Source organism: Takifugu flavidus, chromosome 3, assembly GCF_003711565.1.
Source record: "Takifugu flavidus isolate HTHZ2018 chromosome 3, ASM371156v2, whole genome shotgun sequence".
NCBI classification, from domain to species: Eukaryota; Metazoa; Chordata; class Actinopteri; order Tetraodontiformes; family Tetraodontidae; genus Takifugu; species Takifugu flavidus.
The window spans coordinates 10,216,020-10,238,123 of record NC_079522.1 but is presented as its reverse complement, the minus strand read 5'-3'; the positions used below and the strand labels follow the sequence as shown (position 1 = coordinate 10,238,123).

The following is a 22,104-nucleotide window of genomic DNA, read 5'->3' as shown; positions in this document are numbered from 1 at the left end:
CGGCGTGCGTCTGCATCCTGCGCAAGTGTCACACGAGAGCTGCTGAAACAGAAACAACAAGTCCGAAATCTGTGAAAGAACGCTCTGGCCCAGCATCCGGTTGGGAAGTTAGCCAGCGTGTGGGATGCTCCTTAGCGCGTCAGCTGACCTAAACACTGTGACTGATCTGAGATCAGGGACCAGCAGGTCCTCCAGCAGGTCCCGGATCAGCCCAAACCAGAACCAAGAGAACCATCATGATCATATTATTGTTGTTTAATTGGCTGTTGTCCCATTGGCCGTATGCACTTGTTGCCAGGCAACAGTTACATATGGCCGCTCTTCTGTTTCTTTTACGGATGTAAATGGTGTAATTGAATAACAGGGCGGCTCATTTAGGGCAGAACTCGCTGATGCACTTCCAGTGCTCCTTTGGCTAGCCCGGCAGCTGCTAGCATCTCTGGAGGCTGCATCTGGATCTGAGGCTCTTTAGGAGGAGGTGCAAACTCTGGCTGACCCCAGACCGCCAGCACGGCGACCAATCAAAGACCTCCGAGACGCTTGAGACAAGAGGGGAAGTCGTCATCTTCTGATGCAAAGCCAATAGCAGCATGTCTCCTACATCCTGAAGCTAAACGTTACCCTAATCTTCCTTTTAGCCATTGCTGCTCTTCAGGAAGGACGGCTGTTTGTTCTGCTGCAGGTCCAACCGTCTGTCTTGTCTTCTCTGTTTCCGTGGTGACTGCGATCTCACCTGCCATCTGTGCTACTGTAGATCCTGTAAAGATTCAGCTGAGTCACAATGAAAATAGACACAACTATTAATATAAAAACCAAGACTGGATCTTTCCATCCACAAATTCTCGAGAAAAACAGTAATTCCGGTTGCACAAACAATGCGGAGGACACATTGTCATGATTAAAAAGGACATTTGAACTTTGAGACGGCAAAGAAACCAATAAAAGAGGGATATTTCTGTGGCTTGCCAACATTTTATCAAATTCCTCTGCCTGGCAGCTTCTGTCTGGTATTCCGTCTGAAAATTCTCCGACTCACCGGATTTATTTACAAAACATGTCAACACAACTAAACTCAGAGACGAGCGCTGATTTCGTCTATTTTAAAAGATGTTAACATCGATTTAAGGGGTCCTCCAGGATGACCATCATGCTCCTCCCTGTTCTCCTCCGCTCTCTTCATCCGTCTTCCTCAAGGTCATCCTGACGGAAGCGGACATTTGACCACGAGTCCTGAACGGTTGTGTCCATCGTCCTGATGCTCTGCAGCTCCCAGACTGAAGATGAAACCTTCTAAATATAACCAACGTCTTCCTAAAGCATCAGAACCCAGCTTTTTTGGTGATGTGGATGTTTTAACCTGTCTTACATGACAAAACTCTCATGATTTAAGATTAAAATAGAACTTGTCGGAAGGTTTTTGATGAACAAGAACCACCTCAAACCTTTAAAACATCATTTTTCCAGTTTAATAAAGCGCTTCTCTGCTTGTCGGAAACGCTGACGTCATGGTCTGGCTGGGATCTGGAGCAGCGTTCGACGTCTCCCTGCTTCTTCCCGTCTCTCTTCCGTAATTAAGCAAATGCGGTTACTGTGCAACGACGCGGCCAGCTTCCCAAAATAGGAATGATGTGTTGATCCAGGGAATGCTCATGAACTCATGGATGAGCAGATGAAACGGAGCTGCGTGGAGGCCGCAGCGTCCCCCCTGCAGAGGATTTTTCCCAACTTCAGTCTGATTTCAGGGAACGCCAGCGGCCCCCTGCTGCCAGGATTCCATCAGCCTGGAAACATGGAGGAACAAAGTAGCGACAGCTCCTGAAGAACCCGTCTGCTCACATCAGCGGAGCCTCGGGAAGCGATGCCAGCGACTCTCCCGCTGGGACTTTTGTGTCCTCATGTGTCCTCCCATTCATCTCCCGCCTGGCGATACAAAGAGCGTCTGCAACAGTCGCTCAGTCACGGTCAAACGGGAGGCGGCACAGGCAGCTTGACCTTTGCCTGAAAGGTCAAACTGGCGCCGCGTCAGGTTCCCAACACGCCTTCAACATCTAGCGACGCTCTGATTCATGTCCGACTCCACCTTAAAGAAAGTGAAACAGGAAACCCAGGAAACGCGTCTATCGAACATCAACAGTCAGAGGAACAGATGGATTTTTCCTGGAGAGCCTGAAAGGATGGAGATCCCTCAGCTAGCTGACCTGCCCCTCTTCTACATTTGGGATCAGCATCGACCGAGTGATCCGGATCCTCTGACATCGAGCCCGGCTGCTGTCTGTCCCCCGTGAGGATGTTGGACGCGGCGTGGACACTGCAGGAGTCCAGAATTCCTCGCCACATTTGTCCTCCAGCACAGCAGGAAGGTGTAGAACAGTCAGAAGATCTTGGAACGTTTCGGTCCATCAGTGCAGGAAGAGCAGGAAGCAGGAAACTTGCCGCATCAGACAGGAAAAGAAGGCTGAAATCATGTTTCATGTGCAGAAAAGAAGAGATCTGACATGCACTTCTGGTCGTTCACTGTGCTCCTGTAGCCCCAAGATTTAAAAAAACAAACCAAAACTAGAAATCAAGCTTTAGATATTAAAATCCAATCAGAGACACACTGGAAGCTAACGCTACAAGGCTAGCTTATCGTGCGAGACATGCGTTCAAGGTTGTGATGGATGAACCCCGAGCCAGAAAACCTGCCTCCAAATGTTTACGCTGACACGCTGTCATCGCTGATGAATTTGTTTGTGTGCATCTCTTCATTATGGACCAACATTAACCAATCAAATTGCTCCCTTAATTGTGAGTCTTATTGGAGGATTGATTATAATTAGACCTGCTTGATGGGAAGTTAATATCCTTCAATTATGCAGGAGGCGGCGGGATAACAAAGATGAACCAGCAGCCGCAGTTGTTCTGTTGTTGATGGGTTTGTTTGGAATGGAGGACAATGCCGACTCCAGCCTCCATCCGTCTTCAGCGAGTCCGTCGGAATAGCAAACACAGGCCGGAGTTCTCTGGGTTCGCTCATGACTTCGGTCTGTGTAACAGCATTTTCCTCCAGTGTGTGTGTGGCTGTCGTCCTCCTCATACAGTGTACAGCCAAATCAATCCGCTTCAACAAGACTCGCTAACGCTAGCAGGTGCTAGTTAGCAGTAAAACACTGATTTTAATCATGTGTCATGACTAAATGTACTGTATCTCTTCGTTTGGATCTCATTTACTCTGACTGAACATCAAACACAGCAGCATCTTTGAGCCTCCGCTATGTTTTCCATGAGTCACACAACTGAGACCAGTAACACCATCAAGGATCAATGGGGGCTTAAAAGCTAAACTAATGACTGAGGTGATGCAACATGGGGAGCTCGGGCTATAAAACAAACTCATTTGTGTTTTTCTTGGTGCGGACAAGAAGACTTTTACAGAGCTAGTAAATATGTGACCTTTAAGGTGTAATCCAGTCATTTGGAGGCATTTATTCTACACGCCGCCACCATGTAACGAGGAGCCAGTCAGTCGGTTCTGCCTCTGTGCTGTGAAAGAATGAGATGGCTGTAAAATTGTCTGAAGGCAACTTAGAATGCTCCAACGTCGAGCCCAGCCGTGGGCCTGGCTGCCTGCTGAGGACAAACACAAACGGCAGCTCCCATATTCTCCCATATTCTCCCATATTCTTCCTTTGGAGCGTCCAGTTGTCCTTTCATTCAAGATTCAGTCAGCCTGATGAGTGGACCCGACACAAGTCACCTGGCCTCCGCTCAGGTAGTGACGGATTTTAAATAAGAGCGGGCGTATCTGTAGGATTTATTTGTCACTATAGCAACCATAGAGAAGAAGAAGGTTTCAACAATCTTACCTTGTTTTTAAGACATTGGGTCACTTTAGTGGAATTTCAAATATTTAGAATTTGATGCGATTTATCTGCGTTTTAATATCAAAAGTTGTCAGTGTTGACAAACACTAACAGGCTAGTTGGTTAGCACTAACAGGCTAGTTGGTTAGCACTAACAGGCTAGTTGCGCAGGCTAGTTGCGCATACATCTGGAAACATGTCACAATAATTACACGTTTATTTCTTTAAACTGTGATTTAAAATGATACTTGGGTGATTCAGTGCGCACGCACGCACGCACGCACGCACGCACACACACACACACACACACACACACACACACACACACACACACACACACACACACACACACACACACACACACAGAGTGTGTAAATCAGGAGTGTCATCACATTCTGGTGGGATTAAAGTCACAGAGAGGAGATTTCTGCACTCTGGTGCCCCTGATTTGCTGATGAACCTTCACCACCTTGGACTATTCCGGGTCAACATTCCAGCAGCTGATTGGCTGGTGGTGACATCATGCACCTGATGAATGCCTGCAGTTCCTCCTCCTCCTGGTCCAGGCAGGCAGCCAGGCAGCGTGAGCTCATGTGTCCTTGGGATAAAAAAAAAATTATTCAAAAAAGAACCCAAGGCAGGGACATGTTTCATCCTGAAGTAGGCCCTTGACAAATGAAATGGGACTGAGACACTTTTCTCCTTTTGAATTCAGAGAATGAAAGTGCTCATCTGCAAGGCTGCATTTATACCTTTAGCTCAAATGTGGGAGTAAAACTGAACATGACTGGACACAAAAGAAACAGAAAACACGAAGAAGTGGATAATCTCACTTGTACAAACTGGGACCTCACCTACTGTTTCCAGGTGACTCTCAACAAAATTGAATTTCATGCTTTTAATCTTCATAAAGCACCTTTTATCCAGCTTTTCAGTCCAATTTAAGTGTCTTCTTGACAGGAAATGAGATTATTTTGTTCTAAATTTCTTTTCTTTTCGATATTAATTATGATGCAGACTAATTTCTGAAAATATTTCATATGCATGACATTCTGACATTTCATCGGCCATGTAAGAGTCAGAACATTAAAATTCTCCCCAAAAAGATGTGATCAATCACAACACAACAGTGATGAGTTAATATTTAATGTCGCGAACTCGCCTCAACTAGAGGATGTTTGGCTAAATACTGGCCTCTAGTGGACATAGTTTGTCTCTACGACAAAAGGCCCAAACAAACGACTAAAACGAGTTTCGTAAAATACGTTTGTTGAACATGTTTCCAAATTATTCCAAATATAAGCTGGAGCGTGTATTTTGGCAGCAACAAGAAGAATAGAAATAAATAATATAAAATAATGCGCCACCACCAGCGGTGACAGTTTCGCGACAATACCGCCACCTGGTGGCCGAACAACAGATCACTGTTTTTTATCTAGGTTTGAAATAATCAATTTTATTTTGGTTTTATTGCAGATTGACACAGTCGCACGAGTGGTTTCAACGACTGATTTTTGCTGTATTTTGGTGCTCCCAGGTGTGTGAGCTGCTTTCGAGCCGAACCCGAACTGGTCAGAGGTGTGTCGGATCAATCATCAGCATCGGTCCCGAAACCGTGTCGCAGTTTGGTGAGTGACGTCTGTACAAATAACGATTAACCTGATTAACAGTTGGCAGAAATAGGTTAAAGTCGTCAATAAATGCCCCCCCCCCCCCCCCCCCCCCTTTTTTTTAAATATTGGCGATGTTTTATCACGGTTCACTTGCGAAGACGTTTGAGAAACAACCGTAAATTCCGTTAGCTGGCAAAAATAATAAACCTACTCAAATTTGACTTTATAATCATCATAAAGTTACAATGTCGGATTTTTCTTCCCTTTTCGCTAACTTTCAGCTCTTTTAAAAAAAGGTTTTGTTCCGTGGAAACAGAGAATCTAGTTATCTAAAGGTTAGTTAGAACGAACTAGGGAACGAGGGGAGGTTTTCATGTGGTTGACCTCTGACCTCCACTCAAGGTTCGGCTGCTTTTGGCTGATCTGTAAACTACGATGAGTAGTGCTGACAATAAAGTTCCTGTTTCACTGCTATTTCACCCTTGGGACACTCATCTCATCCAATCCCAGACATTCCCAGTGTGTTGAGCCGAATGTGTGTGTGCGGTGTTAGAAACTGGATAAATGTCTAGAGTCTTCTACATAATCACCTTTCTGGAAACGACGATCTACACGATAAAATATGACAGTCGATGCAGCAAAGATGTGCTAAATTTTTGTTTTTAGATTTGTGTCGTGGGCTGATCTTTTCCATAAATGTTTGGGGTGAAGCTCTTCACCTGGTACGAACTGTCAGGTGAACACACAGCTCATCATCATCATCATCAGCAGCAGCATCAGCATCATCATCATCTTCAGGCCTCCATCAGATCGGAGCCAGATTATACCTGTAATAACAGTTTAAGGATACAATCCATCAGCGGGGGGAGGCAGGGTGGGGGTGCCTCTGCGGGTCACCGTTTTTCTCTGAATGAGATGACAAATAATTGGTCATTCATCAATAACAGCAGATGAAAGCTGGATGATTTATTGCCTTTACTTCACAAAGTGGGCTGATCAGTGGAGCGCAGAGGATGGAGGGATGGAAATGAAGAAGACAGCAGGAAAAAAAACCACCACTGGCCTGAATTTATCTGATTAAAGACGCCCAACAGAAGAAAGTGAGAGTGTTCCTGTTTGAAAATCACCGTCGTCATGGCTACGGCGCTCCTGGAGACCTAAGGGTCATTGAACTGGATGAGCTGATTGTGACAGATATCGTTTTTAACAAGTACATAAAAATCACAATATCGGCGCCCTGCTCAGTTGTTTCAGGTAAAAACTGATGATGCCGTCGGATAACTGGGCTACTAGAGCTAGCTGAGCTAACGGTGCCACCAGAACTGTGAGGCTAACCTGAGGCCTCATCAAATAAAAACGATAATATTTAGTGAGACTTTTATGTTTAGTACCTGTGTGAAAGTTGACCGTTATTTCCAGCCACAGGACTCGGACTCTTGATGGCGTGAAGATCAGCCTTCACGGATCAGATGTGTGAGTACCTCGTTCTTTCGGTCGGTCAGTCACAGCCTGAATGTAGCTCAGACTCCATCCCAACATTTTAGGATCCTCGCTGCTAAATCACCAGCGAACGCTGCTGAACCCGTGAATTCTCAGTCGCAGATGCAGGAAAATGGCAGATGTGGGTCTGAATGTGGTTAAAACTGTGATCTGAAGGTCTTCACGATAGGCCGGACCTGGTTTATGCTCTTACTTCTGGTAACCGGCCCAACGGACTAGTTTTCATGCTTCAAAAATGGCAACCTCAAGTGCTGCCGTCTCCATAGCAACCGCATCTAAATTAACGGAATCATCAAAGAACTTATTGTTTTATTTGTTCTTGTTTTAGTTGACTTGGTTTTATTTTTCCCCAACTATTTAGTAATCTCTTCTGTCTTGTCTGATCCAGTTCTGTGATGTTTGATGTGTCCTGATCACAGCGATCCACTAGTTAATGATCCAAAAACAATAAACCCAGAAGGACGGACAGAGCTGGAAAACACACTTGGGAAAGTTAGACGCATCTCAATAAACATTCTAGCCTTTGCTAATGTAGGTAACTACTACTAGGATAAGAACATGGGTCAAAAGTCAGACCTACCTTTGTGACCTTCCACCTTGACTCCGCCCCCTTGCCTCACCGGCGTCGGAATGACTTCCTGGTAGATGGAGGCCTCCTCTCTTCTGCTTCTCTGACTTTTGGAATTCCACTGGCTCCCCCCTCTCTGAGTAATTGAAGTAATTTCCCACCTTGGCTATGATGAATGTGTCCCGCGCTAACGCCGTGCCCTTCCACTTTAGCCGGCCTAATTAAAGAAAACATTCCATGATTGCCTATTTTTCCCGGAGCGTGACAACCTATTATTCTCCCCAGTACCTGATTAGAGAGTTATTATGCTTAGATTTAGATTGATTTAACCAGGCAGCCTAATAAAAGACTACTTGAGGTTTGATTTAAAGTGGGAACTGCAGGTTCTGGAGCCGTCACGGTGTGTAATTGTTATTACTGGTTCATGATTCGGGCTGAGCCACGGAGAGCAGATCACGGAATTGAATTAGAAAATTAGAAGGTCACTGAGCGTACAACAGGTGACATTTTGGGACATTTGCTCCGTGATAAAGCTGTCAGGAGGAGGGAGGCGCCGGCGCCCATTTGTCCCCAATGATGAATCGCATCCATCACGGGCTGCTCAGAGTGACGGCGTTCCATCAAAGCAAGATTAATCTCTCCATCAGCATCATAACCAGCCGCCGCTGCAGGACCCAGACTGGGAAAGTTGACTGGTGTTTGCGTTTGGTACCAGGACAGAAGATCCGTGTCACATGACTCAATCTGAAGGGTGGTTTTTAATTTTCGGGACTGGTTTGGCACCAGCTATTTAGCTGGGAGGTACTGGAGCTGAAGTGACTCAGGATTGTTGTGATGTCAGTCCTGGTGACTGGTCAGAGTGGTTCACAAGTAAACAACATGAGGGACCTTTACCAGGAACCATTTCAGCGTAATCAGTGGAACATAGCTTCATGTTCTCACAACAGGAACTGTGGAGCCCACAGGAAGTGGTCAGCAAAGCTAGGAGGCCCCACCCGGAGGTGCGAGGACCTCCATGTAGAGTAGGAGCTAAACAAACTCAATCATTCCCAGTTACTGTGGGGCATCAAATCTTTGAGGTCAAAGGTGACAGTAATACTGTTGGTTCGGTTCTGAACTTGTTTCCTGAATGGAGCAGGCCGCTGCTTCGCAAAGGTCCAGGAACCTTCTGCTTGGTCGAATGTAGGCACATTCAAACCTCATCTCTGAAGACAGAGTCACCTGCAGGAGCTCCTCAATTCGCAGAGGAACTGCGTGTGCCGCCTGTATCCGAGCGATCTGGTTAGCATAGCCGCAGTTAGCAATGTTGACAAACGACACGATTAGAGGTCACGTCATGCGTGGGCGTGGGGGGGGCCCTCAGCCCATCCTTCATGCGTAAATCCGGCGTTGTCACGGCGGACTCTGCGTCAGTTGTCATATTCACTGTTACGATTATCGGCACTCACTCCGTCACTGTCACGCTGAGTAATGGCGGCGGACTCATAACTGCAGGGAGGGACTGATAAACGAATACAGGGAGAGACGGATGCGTCCACACTGGAGGTGAACCGAGGGATATTTCACATCCATTAAGGAATATTAGCTTTGAAAGAGACGAACGGCAGGAAAATTATACTGTCAGAAAATCTATTGATTATTTTCTTAAAGACTGACATTGTGACACAAAAAACAAATAAATCGTTTAGTTTAATAAATGTCATTTGGTGGAGGCAATCTCTCCATCCTGGGAGTCGTTTGGGCCAAGTTGTCAGAAATATTGATACTACAGTGGAGCTGCTGTGGTATCGGATTAATAATAAAAGTTCCAAATACAAATGTTTCACATTTATGAGAAGTAAACAGGCAGATTTGTGGAGAATCGTGAACGTTCTTCAGCAGCTTTGGGCGGATTAATGCGCCAACAGAAGCTGATGGGAGATGATTAAGCAACGTGTTTGTTGCTTTGGTTTCCTGCTTTTTATGGGGAGTTTTGAAGATGTTAAAGCTGCGATTTGAACAGAATTCTGACAATTCTGACAGTAAAAATGATGCCTTACACATGTTTAAGAGCTGAAACTCTTCTTAAGCTCTCTGCCGTCTGCAGTTATGGAGATCTGGTCGCACCTCCTCAGTTTATTTGTTGCTGTGGATATTAAAGCTGTCTGCCGCCTGGCAACAGAATAAATGGGTATAAAATTGCATACGGATAAATCCTCCATTTGTCCAGTCAAGCAGCAAATATAGACCTGAAGAGGTTCAGTGTGAACGGAGGGGAGACGGGAGGGGGAAAAGATAGATACAAGCCCAGACGAGACCTGCTGGACTGTTAAAAAATCCATTTGGGGGAAAAGGTGATGATATGAAGAAGGTTAATCGGGCAGCAATGACAGTACTTTTTCCGTTGATGAGTTCATGGCTTTGATCTTAGCCGCTAAGCATTAGCACAACAACTTGCTGACCTTTAAACCGCAAAAAAAAAAAAGCTGGCCAAAAATAAGACGTCCGCTGGATTAAAGTTGTTGGGACGCGATTAAACGTGGCGCGCTGTCCGGTTCCAGATGAGAATCCACCTGCATCCCCACCAGAACTGTCTGCATTCATCCAAACCAGATCAAACATGGTTTAACCGAGATATACGGAGGAAAAAACAGGAAAAGGCTTCAGTCACAACCGAGGGATTGTGTGTGTGACCTACAAGAAGCTCTCAGCGGAGCTCACAGTCAGCCCAGGGATGCCACAGGGCTGCTACCTCAGCCCCTTAACTTTTTACCCTACATCCCAATGACTTCCAGAGGAAATCTCGACCCTTTAGCCTCCTCCCCATCAAAGGGACTGAGGCGGAGATTCTGGGTTCTGAGTCTGCAAGTAGCGCCTAACCTAAACTCGATAATAACGGCCCAAAAACAGATGTTCTACATCAGACTCCTCTGGAAAGCGGGGTTGAGCTGTCGTCCTCTCACCCGAGCCAAAGAGGACTAATGGAGCTGGTTGTGACTGCAGGCACCACCGTCTGGTACGGCAACAGCACACAGGCAGAGAGCAGCGCTCCCCAGAGAGTCATTGGGACTCCCTCCCTTCCATGGACACCCTTTATTCACAGCGCCGCAGGAAAGGAGCAGAGAGAATCCTGAGAGACACTTCCACCCAGCTCGTGCTCCGCTCAGACACCAACAATCAGCATCCCGTCTCCCAACCCAGCGGGATGACACAGCCGACACGTTTCTGGAACAGCCAAGACAAACGCCAAATAAATACGCCGCAGACGTCACTTTAGCGCTTTAATGGACTTCACACACGCACTTACATTTCTGCGTGTCGTAGATTTTGGCAGCTTTATCTGCGCTTTTTTCTCCAGCGCTATTTATCAAAGTTATTTAGTGATGTTTTCTTTATCTCTTTGCCTTGACTTATTCCTTTTCATAAAATTTTAAACTTTTATGCCTCTTTTAACTCAGTTTGACTCCCGGGGCACAAAAATTCCGACAGTCGCCAGCTGGTGAAAGGAGAGGAGGATGAATTCAGCGTGAAAATAACCAGATATGAGGAAACGGTGAAGAAAGAGAGGAGGGAAGAGACTGAGCGGAATGAAGGTGAAGGACAGACAAGCAGGAAGGGAACTCTGATCTACAGGCTGTAAATAAAGAGATGATTGTTTGGAGGATGAATGGGGCTGCCGAGGCGCTGCTGATCACTCACTGAAGACTTCATTATTCCATTTAATGGCCTCCTCCGCTGTTTGACCCCACCATCAAAATTAGCGGCGAGGAACCTTTAAGTCAGATGGATGAACTGCCAGAGTGCCGCCGCCTAATTGGCAGCCGCAATCAAGAAGGAATCTGTATCAGGAGCAGAAGAAGAGCCGGAATATATTAGCAGAAAAGGAGAAGAAGAAGAAGAGAAATGAGGGTGGAAGCAAGGCGGCAGCGCCAACTGTCTGGATGTCAGGGCTGGAAAAATGATGATGGGACAAAAGGAGGCAGCAAAAAATGATGAAGAGATCCGAGAGAGCAAAGACTCATAAATCTGAGGATCCTCCAAACAGAAGCCGTCCCGTTTGTCACCTGCAGATCCAAACAGCAGTTACTGCCGTCGCTTTTCACAATTTAGACCTTTTTTTTTCATTTAATTTTGTTTACAGGAGTTTGTTTGCAGCTTATGATCCACGTTGGCCATAAAATAGGAATACAAATGAGGCGGGCTGCAGCCAGTTTAGAGGATTTAACCCTCTCCTCTCATCTTTCACTGCTGCACAATATTTGCATGTTGAAACCAAGTGGGATTTTGTTTTCCTGTTTGGCTGCTGCTGAATCCCAGGCCCCGTCCAGGCCCGTAAGGCTGGAGCCACAAACACCTTTGGTGCAGTGCATTATGGGTAGGTTTCTTTTGCGGTTCCTCTGCACCGGAGAAATGCCTCGTTCAAGACAGAAACTGGGAAACTTGGAAAGTCTCCAGACTAACGAGTGGAACGAAGCTCCGCTTCACTTCACCGACACAGAACTCAGGGAAGTAGCAAGAACTGGACTTTCATCGGTTTGGTAGCTGATAACACCCGCGCGTTACCCGGGGCAACAAAAGGACATGTGACCCCTGTGTCAGGGTTCAGCATCGCCGGCGGGATTTGCTTTGAAAGAATAAGGAGTTTAAACCTGAAGAGTTGTGGACCATCTCCTTCAGTCTCTTCAGCCATCCACAGATTAGCCTTTAGCATTAGCCTTTAGCATTAGCCTCCAGCATTAGCCTCCAGCATTAGCCTTCCGCATTAGCCTTCTGCTTCACATTGACATATGTGCTGCTCCTCTGGTGTGGGTGTGAGGGGGGAGGTTTGATGGTCCGACTTGGCTTCGGCCTCCTCTCGGGCGCCTCCAGACAGACGCCAAATGTTCTCCAAAACCTTCACAGCTTCATTAGCAGCGTGATTAATGATGTTGTCACAAACTTCACTCTCTTGGTTTTTATTTTGATTCAACCACATTTTTTTCCAAAATGTTTGACTGAGCTAATTTATTCTAATTATGCACGCTGCCTCCTTCCCCGCTGCCACCCCCCCGCTCTGCTTAAACCTTTTGGTGCAGATTAACGTAACAAAAAGTCTATTAATTAATGTTTTGTGGCTTTTAATTTCTGGCAGGGAGGCCGTCTCCGTGCAGCTGCCTGTGGAGGCGCGCCGCCGCTGAACCGGTGCCAGGAAAGTGCAGATGTAATTCTGTTATCTCTCGCTTCGTCATTTACGCAAATTAATTTGAACAATTAGCCCTCTACCGGCCTTTCATGAGTCATGCAGGAGACACTGCCAAAAAATGAAGACTCAGAGATTCTCATTTCAAAACGAGAGAGCCGCCAATCTGGAGGATGAAACGTCACACCTGCACCCACGTTGCTCAAACGGATTAGAATGAGCATGACTGTCGGCCAGAGGTCCACGGGTTGGAACTTTCACAAGTCTGTTTCAGTCATCACGCGCCAGCACGCAAACTTAAGCTTTTATCACAGATTAAAACAATGTCAAAATAAAATTTCAGGGCCTTTTTTCCCCACTGTCGGCAGCAGAGGAAGCCTGCGACACCTGTATCCCGATGACATATCCAGCCTATAACCCTGTTCTGCTTCAGTCATGTGACCTGAGATATTGTGGGGAGCTAATGTCAGATTCTGTGCAGTTATAGAGGCAGACGGATTAATAGTTATGGAGTACTCAGTCCAATAAATGGAGGGTAAAGTGAAAAAGCTTGAAAAATGAAACTGATGCTGTGCTCCAAGTGGATGCACTTTAGCATTTCTACATAAACAACAGCTCAAGATGCAAGAAAACAAATGTGTCCCTTGAAAACAATGATAAAACAAAAGAGTTCACGTTGGGAATGGTGCGTTCCTCCCGCTGTGCAGCAGGGGGCGTCTTCTCCCTTAACTCAGATCAGTGTCCTGGCTGCAGCAGAAAGAGGCCTTTCTCGGACTTGACTGCATTTGCGTGCGTGCGTGTGCGGGTCATTGATGGCTGCCTCTCAACTCGGGGCTAACGAGCTGATTGCAAACGGAAATGGAGGTTTGAAATGTAACCGAATAAGTGGATTCTACCCTGTGAAAGGAGGGAGGTTAGCAGGCAAGACTACACCGCAGCATCCTTCTCGGCTTTGTCTTTAAAAACCCAACTAACTGCATTTTTCTTTTAAGAGGCCATTAAGCAACAATAAGTGGAATCCATACGATCTGCTCAATAATGACATGTAATTTTGTGACAGTTATGTGTTCTTACGCAAATCTATGGGTGGAGGCTTCCCCCCGTAAGTGCCTGCTAACTCGATTGTGCTTGTGTGTTTCTTCAGCTCGGTGTTTAATGTCCATTAAGAGTTGTGAGATGGTGACTGAAGAATGTGATGGTGTCTGCAGCATCAGCCTGTTATCCTTCTTTTTTTTTTGTTCACTTTTACTGAAAAACCTCGTTAATGCATCGGCAGTTACCGCTACATGGTTTTCTTTTTTCGGAACGTCCCATGAATGATTGGTTATTGTGGAGCTCGTGGTCTAACCTGGGATCAGATGGTGGAACATGTGACCTGCGTCTGTGGAGGTTTTCCATTTATACCTGCTTTTCAGGACATTTTTGACTAATTATCTCACGTTTTAAATGTTTTAGACAAACGTCTCAGTGAGTGATTTTAATTTAATATCACTGTAGCATGAATGAAACTGGATTAATATCATTTTGCTGTCTCAGGGAATAATGAAAAACATTGAAAATCCCTTTTTTTAAAGAACCTTCTGACATACAGAAACATTTAAACAGTTAAATGTATCCACCCAGTTTGTCCAGTTAGCTTAAAACTGACTCCAGATCAGCCTCTGTTGGCTTATAAGAGCAACCGTTCGGTGCGTTGCACGCCGCTGACCCCCGGGTCGCCGTGGAGACCCGATGCACCTGTCTGCCGGCGATCGCGGCTCGCTCGTTAACAGGCGGCGCGGCTCTCTGCTCCTCATCGACCGTAATCGCCTTAATGTACAGAGCTGATGAAGTTGCCGCAGCAATCTCTTTGTGTGTGTGTTTGTAATGGCGCTGTCATAACCGCTCTGGTCCGTCCGGGCCTAACTGAATGTGAGGCGCCATCTTTTAAACGAGGCTAACAAATGAACACGTTTCCCCGCCGCCCCCCCGCCGTCAAACGACTCCTGACAGTGATGCATGGGCTTCCAGATGAGCTCTGAAAAACTGATGGATCTGCGATCGTACCGGCGCTCAGATAAACTAATGCATGTAATTATGTTTTCCATTACCTCTCCATAGCAGGCATCTTATTACAATATCATTAGTTGAAATGCTCGCTGACAAAAATGAAATAGTTTGCAGTTGTTTCTTCTTTTTTTTTTTTTTGAAGGGAGGAGGCGGGGGGGCGATTTTTTGGTGGAAAATCTGTTTTCTCCGGAAAACATTATGAGGCATCTCTGTCTAAGTGTTGGTAATTATTACAAGTTTATTCACCGCCGGGGTTGGAGGAGGACGGCGCGGAGCTGGTGAGAGGTGAGACGGATGATCCTACCCCATGTTTAGAACTCATTCCAGTCCTCTATCTTCACGTCGCTGTAAATTCAGAGCCTCCTTTTGTGTCCAGCAGATTTAAGATGTTTTGGATGAACGTTGTTCCTCCCCTGCTGTCGTCCGTGCTGCTTCAGTTCAGCTGGACACGGTTGAACCGGTGTTTTGCACAGTCACGGCTGTTGGTGGCGCCAGAGAGTTGTTGCCGTTGCATCGTCTCCTGAAGCTGTGCTCAGGTCAAAGGTCGCCATCTAGTCCGTCCCGCGGCCAAGAGCTGAACATTCTGTTGATTGAAATCATATTTTCCAGAAGACTGTTGAAAGTGCGCGTGTGTGCCACCAGGGGGCAGTGGATGCACTCTGGGGTATTAATTCATCCTTTCTATTTGATCATTCTGCATCTTCAGATGGAACTGGAGAAGACATGATCATTCAAGGGTCAAAGGGTGTCCACAAATATGAAGAATTACATGTTTAAATATGGTCAATAGTCCAATAACTATCACAGCTGATTTGGAAAATTAGGATTAGTTTAGAATCACTGTGATTTTTTTTCAAATTTGATATTAGATTTTTGCTTATTATCCTTAAAAAAGGTGAACAGTTTTCTTGAAAGGTGTTTTTATAAAATCTTTGTTTATATTTTAATATTTCACCATTTTTTAAAATTCCTTTGAAGTTAAAGGATTTTATTTTTCTAGACCTGACATCTAATTAAAACATCTAATTAAAATATGAAATATATTTTAAAATCTGAGACGTCACAAATAATTTATCATGAATTTCAGTCGTGGAAACTGTGTGTATCGAACATGTTTATGCACATGTTCTCATGCCCGATGTCATCGTCCTGCTGTGGCTTTTGTGTGTGTGTGTGTGTGTGTGTGTGTGTGTGTGTGTGTGTGTGTGTTTGTGTCTGTCTGTCACTTACGAGTGTGTTTATGCATGAATATTTTATCTCTCAATTGCCATCTCACTCTGGATACATTAAATACTCCCCCTGTTGGAGTGGGCCAAGCAACAGCTGCAGTGTGTGTGTGTGTGTGTGTGTGTGTGTGTGTGTGTGTGTGTGTGTCCGCGCGCTCATGAGACTGTTTGTGTATACTTGTTACTCTCGGTCAGCTTCTGTATGTTTAAACACATGTGTGTGCGTGTAATGTTGTAGTTGCGTATATTTGTAGATTTGCTCTCCGCGCACGTGTGTGTCTGTGTGTGTGTGTGTGTGTGTGTGTGTGTGTGTGTGTGAGAGATGTTGCAGAGGCTCATCTTGGAGGCAGTACTGGAGCTCATTAGGGGAGTGCCAGGGGAGCTCGGCGTCCCCCCAGCTCCCCCTGCTCCTCTCCAGGCCGCCGCGCCGCCTGGCCGAGCCCTCAGCCGCGGTCCTTCATGTGCACGCATCACAGCGAAGGCTTGTGCACGCCACGGTGGCAATATGCTGTCATATGCTGGTCGACGGGTGCACTTGACACCCGTGTCAGGACGCTCGGTCCTATAGATTCAGCTCGTGCAGGAGTGAACGCAGCAAAGCACAAATTTATTCAGCCGTTATTCAAGATCAAAGTGTTTTTGATATTGTAACTCCTGCTCATGAAATACATTTGTCCTTAAAAAAATATGGATCAAAGAGCAGAAAATCCTCACATATGTGCCGATAAACTAAAACCAAAATTAAGTTTCAGTTAAAATGGAAAGAATGTTCCACAACAAAGAGAAAACAGATGATCAAAGAAAAATAGAAACTCTAATTCTTGACTAAATATGGTGAGTACAGTATTGGAGTTCACATGTTAAAGCGGCCCGTGAGGATTTTCCTCATCAATCAACCTGATCAGCTGTGTGATAGAAATCAGCATTGATAACAGGAAGCTGTGAAATCACAGATTACCAGAATCACAAATTCTGATCAGTGAAACCTCCAAATTGTTGACTTTTGCATTTATTAATATCCGTGGCTCCAAAGGGAATCCCACTTTTCCTCCCTCCTTTTAACAAAATAAAGGATGTGAACCGCTCCCCCGCTCTCTTTCTTCCTCTCGTTCCGCCTGACAAATGAGACGCTCATTGGACAATTATCGTTTTCGGGATTATGAACGTGCGAACAGAATTTGTCACCGTCACTTTGTGCGTTTAAGGGCATATTAATCAGGAGATTAATTGCCAGATATTACCCAGCGAACGTGGACGGCGTTCCCGCCGCCGCCGCCGTGCTCTGCCGCCGGCTAACGATCAGGCTCCGGGCTTTTGTTTGGTGCACGTCTGAACTGATTTGTGTGATGTTTACTGTCTGAGGGCCGCGCCGCTGCTGGATCCCACAGGTCATCTCTGACGTTCTTCTGGATTTAATGTCTCAAATCACATTTTTGTTTTTTTCAGATTCCCTCTTTTTTTTTTTTTTGACGTTCCTCATTTTGCATCGTGACGTTTGAACTTCATCAGCAGTAAAAGTTCCTCCCCACATCCGTCATTTCAGCCTCTTAAAAGTAGTTTTTAATGGTTTCAGAAACTGTATCTCCCAAGCAGGACGTCTCAGCACACACACACACACACACCCACACACACACACACACACACAGCTAACACAGTTTGATTCTTCCCTCGGTGATGTGTGCAATAACTGGTTTGTCAGCACCACAAACCTCCATATTTACCCGATTTAATCATTAAAACAGAAATGATTGAAAGCATCAAAAATGACCCATTTTCATTGGGAGTTCCTGGTTGAAGGAAACGTCCAGACTTCTGTCCACCACAAGAGGGAGCTAAGCTAATGTCTGATGTGCAGTCGCTCGCTCTCTCTCTCTCTCTCCCCCTCATATAAATCAACGCAGTTTGGTTTTTCTTTCCACTTCAAAAAACAATTCTAATTGGGCCTTTTTGCTCTTTGGGAAAGACACGTACGTCTTCCCTCCACCTCGGCTCTTCACATGCGCAATTTAGTTTTGACAAACGTGATGTTTCAGTTAAATTGTTAATGGTGCTACAGGACTGTGCAGCCAGACATCAAAGGGCATACATTAATACGTAGTGCTCATGTTATTTCTTGTTCTGTTTAGTCTCTCGGGGAGAGGAATGCGCGGCGAGAGCTTTTTTTCTTGCCGTTAATAAACCTTGATATTTCTTTTCCTAAAGGTAAAGCACCTCGGAACGCAAATGAGGGCTGGAAAAGAATCTGAAATAAACGAGGGGGCCGAGCTGGATGATCCGCCAATGTTAAGAAGTGCGCTTTGAAGAAAATTCCATCAAAGGGAAAAAACAATAAGTAAAGCTGCATGCGTGGAAAGCCGGTGTTAAACACCTCTTGTTGTTCTGGAATTGCTTAAAATCTCAATTGGTGCCGTTAACTGGCATCTGGAGAACAATGTGGAGAATCTGTTCATAAAAGGCTTTTAGTGTTTTCCACCTCCTCCTTAAGCTGCTGCTCCCTTAGATTTGCATCTGCGTGCTAGCGGCACACCTAGCTTAGCTGGGATGCTAATTGAAATGTCTGCTGTCCTGTTGATAAGATACGCTATGATAGTGGCTAAAGCATGTAAAGGTGAGTTAGTTGCACAGTTGAGGCGCTGAGACGCCACTTTAGACAGTTTGATTTACGTTGGGCTTAATCTATCCTGAAGGTTTTGATTCGATCATTTAATCTCTGGTTTACTAATAACCAATTTCACAATTTGAGTGTGTGGAGGACTAACGGGGGCTTCAAATGTCTTGTGTAACAGCAGAACACTCTTTGAAACCAACCCCTTCTTATAAAAAAACATCCTTTTGATGTTAAGCCTTAAAGGTTAAATGGATCTGTGGAAACTCCTTCTGAAAGTCTCTTTAAGGTAGAAAAGGCCGTCCGTGACTCCTTCCTCTCCTCCCTGGAGGCGACATCACCTCATGCCGTCTCAACAACACGCCTGCCAACTTCCTTAAGTGTCTCCTAACCAGGTGAGACGTGGGCTGACCTCCACTTGCGGCCTCGGCGTCGTCTCCATGACAGAAGGTTTTTGGCGTGCCGGCCGCGATCGTGTTTGGCATTTCCTCGGTGAAACCCCGAGACCCCTCCGCGGCACCGCGGGCCGTTAGCCGTCAGGTTTGAGACGCTGCCAACATTGATGGGGCAGCAACGAGGGCCCAGGTAGAAGCTGCCTGTCAGGAGCGATCCGTCAGGACTTCAGTCGGTGCCTGGCAGGCGCCGTGGAGCTAACGCCGCAGCTTAGTCAGACGTACGCGCAGACATTTATCTCTGCTGTCTGTCCAAACACCAAATCACGACTCCCAAGGAGTTCATTCTCGGCAGGTAGGAGGGCGCTGAGGTCATAATCACAAAGGGGGAATATTTGCGCTTGAAACGAGGTATTTGTGAGCACAAAATCGAATTGAGCTAGCTGAGTTTTACCCCTCGGGGAGTGTGCGTGAAAGAGTTCACCGAGGATTAGCTTGTTACACCGTTTGTATCCCTGACATGGAGCCCGTCTGCCGTCCATCAGGTGAGAGTATTTTGGACAGACTGTAACATTCTTGTTATCATCAGACTAACTGTCGTAAACAGGCAGACAGGCCTGCTGTTGCGCCGTATACGCGCTGCTCTGGGATTAGCGTGCTAACCTTTTCTAGCCTCTCTGGCAGACGTGATTTCCCCAAAGTGCCGTGTTCAATGTGTGCTTTTCCTTTGGACTCTTGGAGCTGGCAGGGCCGAGAGGAGCGCCGAGACTTGGCAGAATGAAATGAGGTGGCTGTTTATTCTCTCCTGCTGAAGCCACATACCTTATTTTTTTTTTTGAGTGGCTTTGGAGCGCAGCCTGAAACAACACCAGGGCCGTGTCCACCTCTGACACATCTCACGCTGGAGTGGAGCTGTGGATGGAAGGATGGGACGTTCATAGCAGCCCTGAGATCCGTAAAGTTGTCCCAAATGAGCTTTTCCTTTCTTTGCTCTTCTTTTTTTCGGGTTTCACATCCATTTTGTGCTATCTTCAGACGGGGTTCATCCGGAGGCCGCAGCAGATTACACAACACGAAGCTGCTGAGCTCGTCTTTCATTTGACAGAGGAAATGGCTGCTGACTGGGACAGATTACAGAGGGGAGGAATCGTCCTAATTGAAATGAATATCATCATTTTTCTCTGCTGGTATATTTCATGGCGGCCCTCACATATTAGACAAACACGACTCGACCCTCATCGTGTTCACGCCGTAAGGATAGGGGTAATGGCTGCCACACCAGTGGGGGGGCGGGGGGAGGGACACTGTGGATACCTGAGCCAAGAGAAATATTTGGAAACATCAAGTTACATCAGTTATGCACATTAAGTTGTTATCTGTGGCCACACTGCTGGAGTGCACAGGTTCTGTCGCTGCTCCTGCTCACTGTTGGCCGCCGATACTGAACCCCACCAACTGAATGACTGCCTGCGTGACGTTAAAGCAACAGTCTGGGACTGAAACAGCCCCCCCTGACTCGTATGGGGCAGGAAACTTGGGGCACTGATGATAACCATCAGTCTGGGAAGTGAACGTCCATCCATCATGACAGTGGCTGTCTCCATTGCTGTGTGTGTGTGTGTGTGTGTGTGTGTGTGTGTGTGTGTGTGTGTGTGTGTGTGTGTGTGTGTGTGTGTGTGTGAGACTGAGAGTGACCAAAATCCTCTTTGTGGAGCCACTGCAAGAGTCTTCAAAGAACTGGTTGAGGGTTAAGGCCATGCTTACGTGACGTTGACACCAGAAACTGAAAGGTTTTTAAAAGCGCTCCGTGTTCACACGGAGTCTGATAACGATGGATCTGTGATAACGACTGAAAAGGGGACAGCATGCGTGCCATGCCTGGAGATGGCAGCGATTAACTCTGTCCTTGGACGAAGAGGAGCGTTGTGTTGCTCAGTAGTCGGCCATAGTGGCTGCTGCTGATGTTGTCTCTAGGTACGCGCTTTACCTTTATCTGAAAGATAATTTCCTGAAAGCAGCACTTCCTGTTTACATGGAGATGAACACATTCTCAAAACTCTTCACTCAAAGCGGTCTCAAAGTTTTTGAAGTCAGGCACGCAGCCTAAGCTGGCCTTTTCCCGCCATTTTTTGGTCGCATAAACCTTTCCAAAGACACGCATTCTAAGGTAAAAAGTGTTTTTCCGGTTAGGGGTTGGTGGGGATGGTTAGGATAAGTAGTTGGGTTATGTATTATATCCATGAAAGTCCCCGTAAAAAGACAGAAACGTGACAATCTGTATTTGATTTTTGTGGTTGTTATTAAGCTGTGCTTTGTCGTGAAAAAGTGAGTGTACTGTCACGTGATTGTGTGTGAAATGGTAAAAAACTGGGTGGATGCAAGAGATCACACTTGGAGTGTGTGTGTGTGTGTGTGTGTGTGTGTGTGTGTGTTGGTTTATATCACATTTGGCAGCACCGTGGGTTTTGTCTCAGATGCAATCTGAGGATGTATGTTTGGGATGATGTTGGATGCTGCATCCAGTCTGCGGTGCAGATGACGGCCCCTCCTGTTGAGTATCTCCACCAATAAAAACACACAAACACTCAAGGGGAAGTTCGGTGGAAGGAGCAGGAAACAGAGAAGGAGCCTGGAGGCCCTGCGATGTCCACAGCTGCTGGATGCTCTGAGGCAGTGCAGATGTTAGCATCCTCCAGCTACACGATGCACCCCCCCCCATACACACACACACTCACACACACAGTGCCACGAGGCACAAGTATGATGTCCTCAGTGCACGAACACTTATTTGCATTGAATCTCTGGAATCCAAGCATGAAACAGGAAGTGAGCTGTTAGCCCCGCCCATCACACGTCTGCCATAACAGAAAAATGATGCCATCAAAGTTCTTAAATGATGTCATTAAACCCAAATGACAGAATATTTCTCATAAAGACGCTCGATTGATTGTCGTGATGAGTTTTCCCAATCCAGGAAATCCATGGGAACATTTGCTCTGGTGTTTCCATCATTAAACTCTTCCTGGTTTCCTGGTAACTGCTCACGTGACCAGCATGTCCCTCTCTCTTCCTCCACCTCTGGCTTTTTAACCTTGATCGCTGACCTCATCATCTGTCAATGAACCTTTGAACTATTGAACAGAAACACTCA

The 22,104-nt window shown here is 46.1% G+C and overlaps 1 long non-coding RNA gene across 2 annotated transcripts in view; it reads left to right on the top strand.

Moving 5' to 3' along the window:
• Positions 1 to 5,329: 5,329 nt before the first annotated feature.
• The window catches only part of LOC130523000 (uncharacterized), a 96,264-nt gene continuing 79,489 nt past the window's right edge, over positions 5,330 to 22,104 (top strand). For both annotated transcript variants that reach the window (XR_008949768.1, XR_008949769.1), the window contains exons 1-2: positions 5,330 to 5,470; positions 6,881 to 6,928. This is a non-coding gene — a long non-coding RNA (uncharacterized LOC130523000). The remainder of the gene's footprint in view (positions 5,471 to 6,880; positions 6,929 to 22,104) is intronic.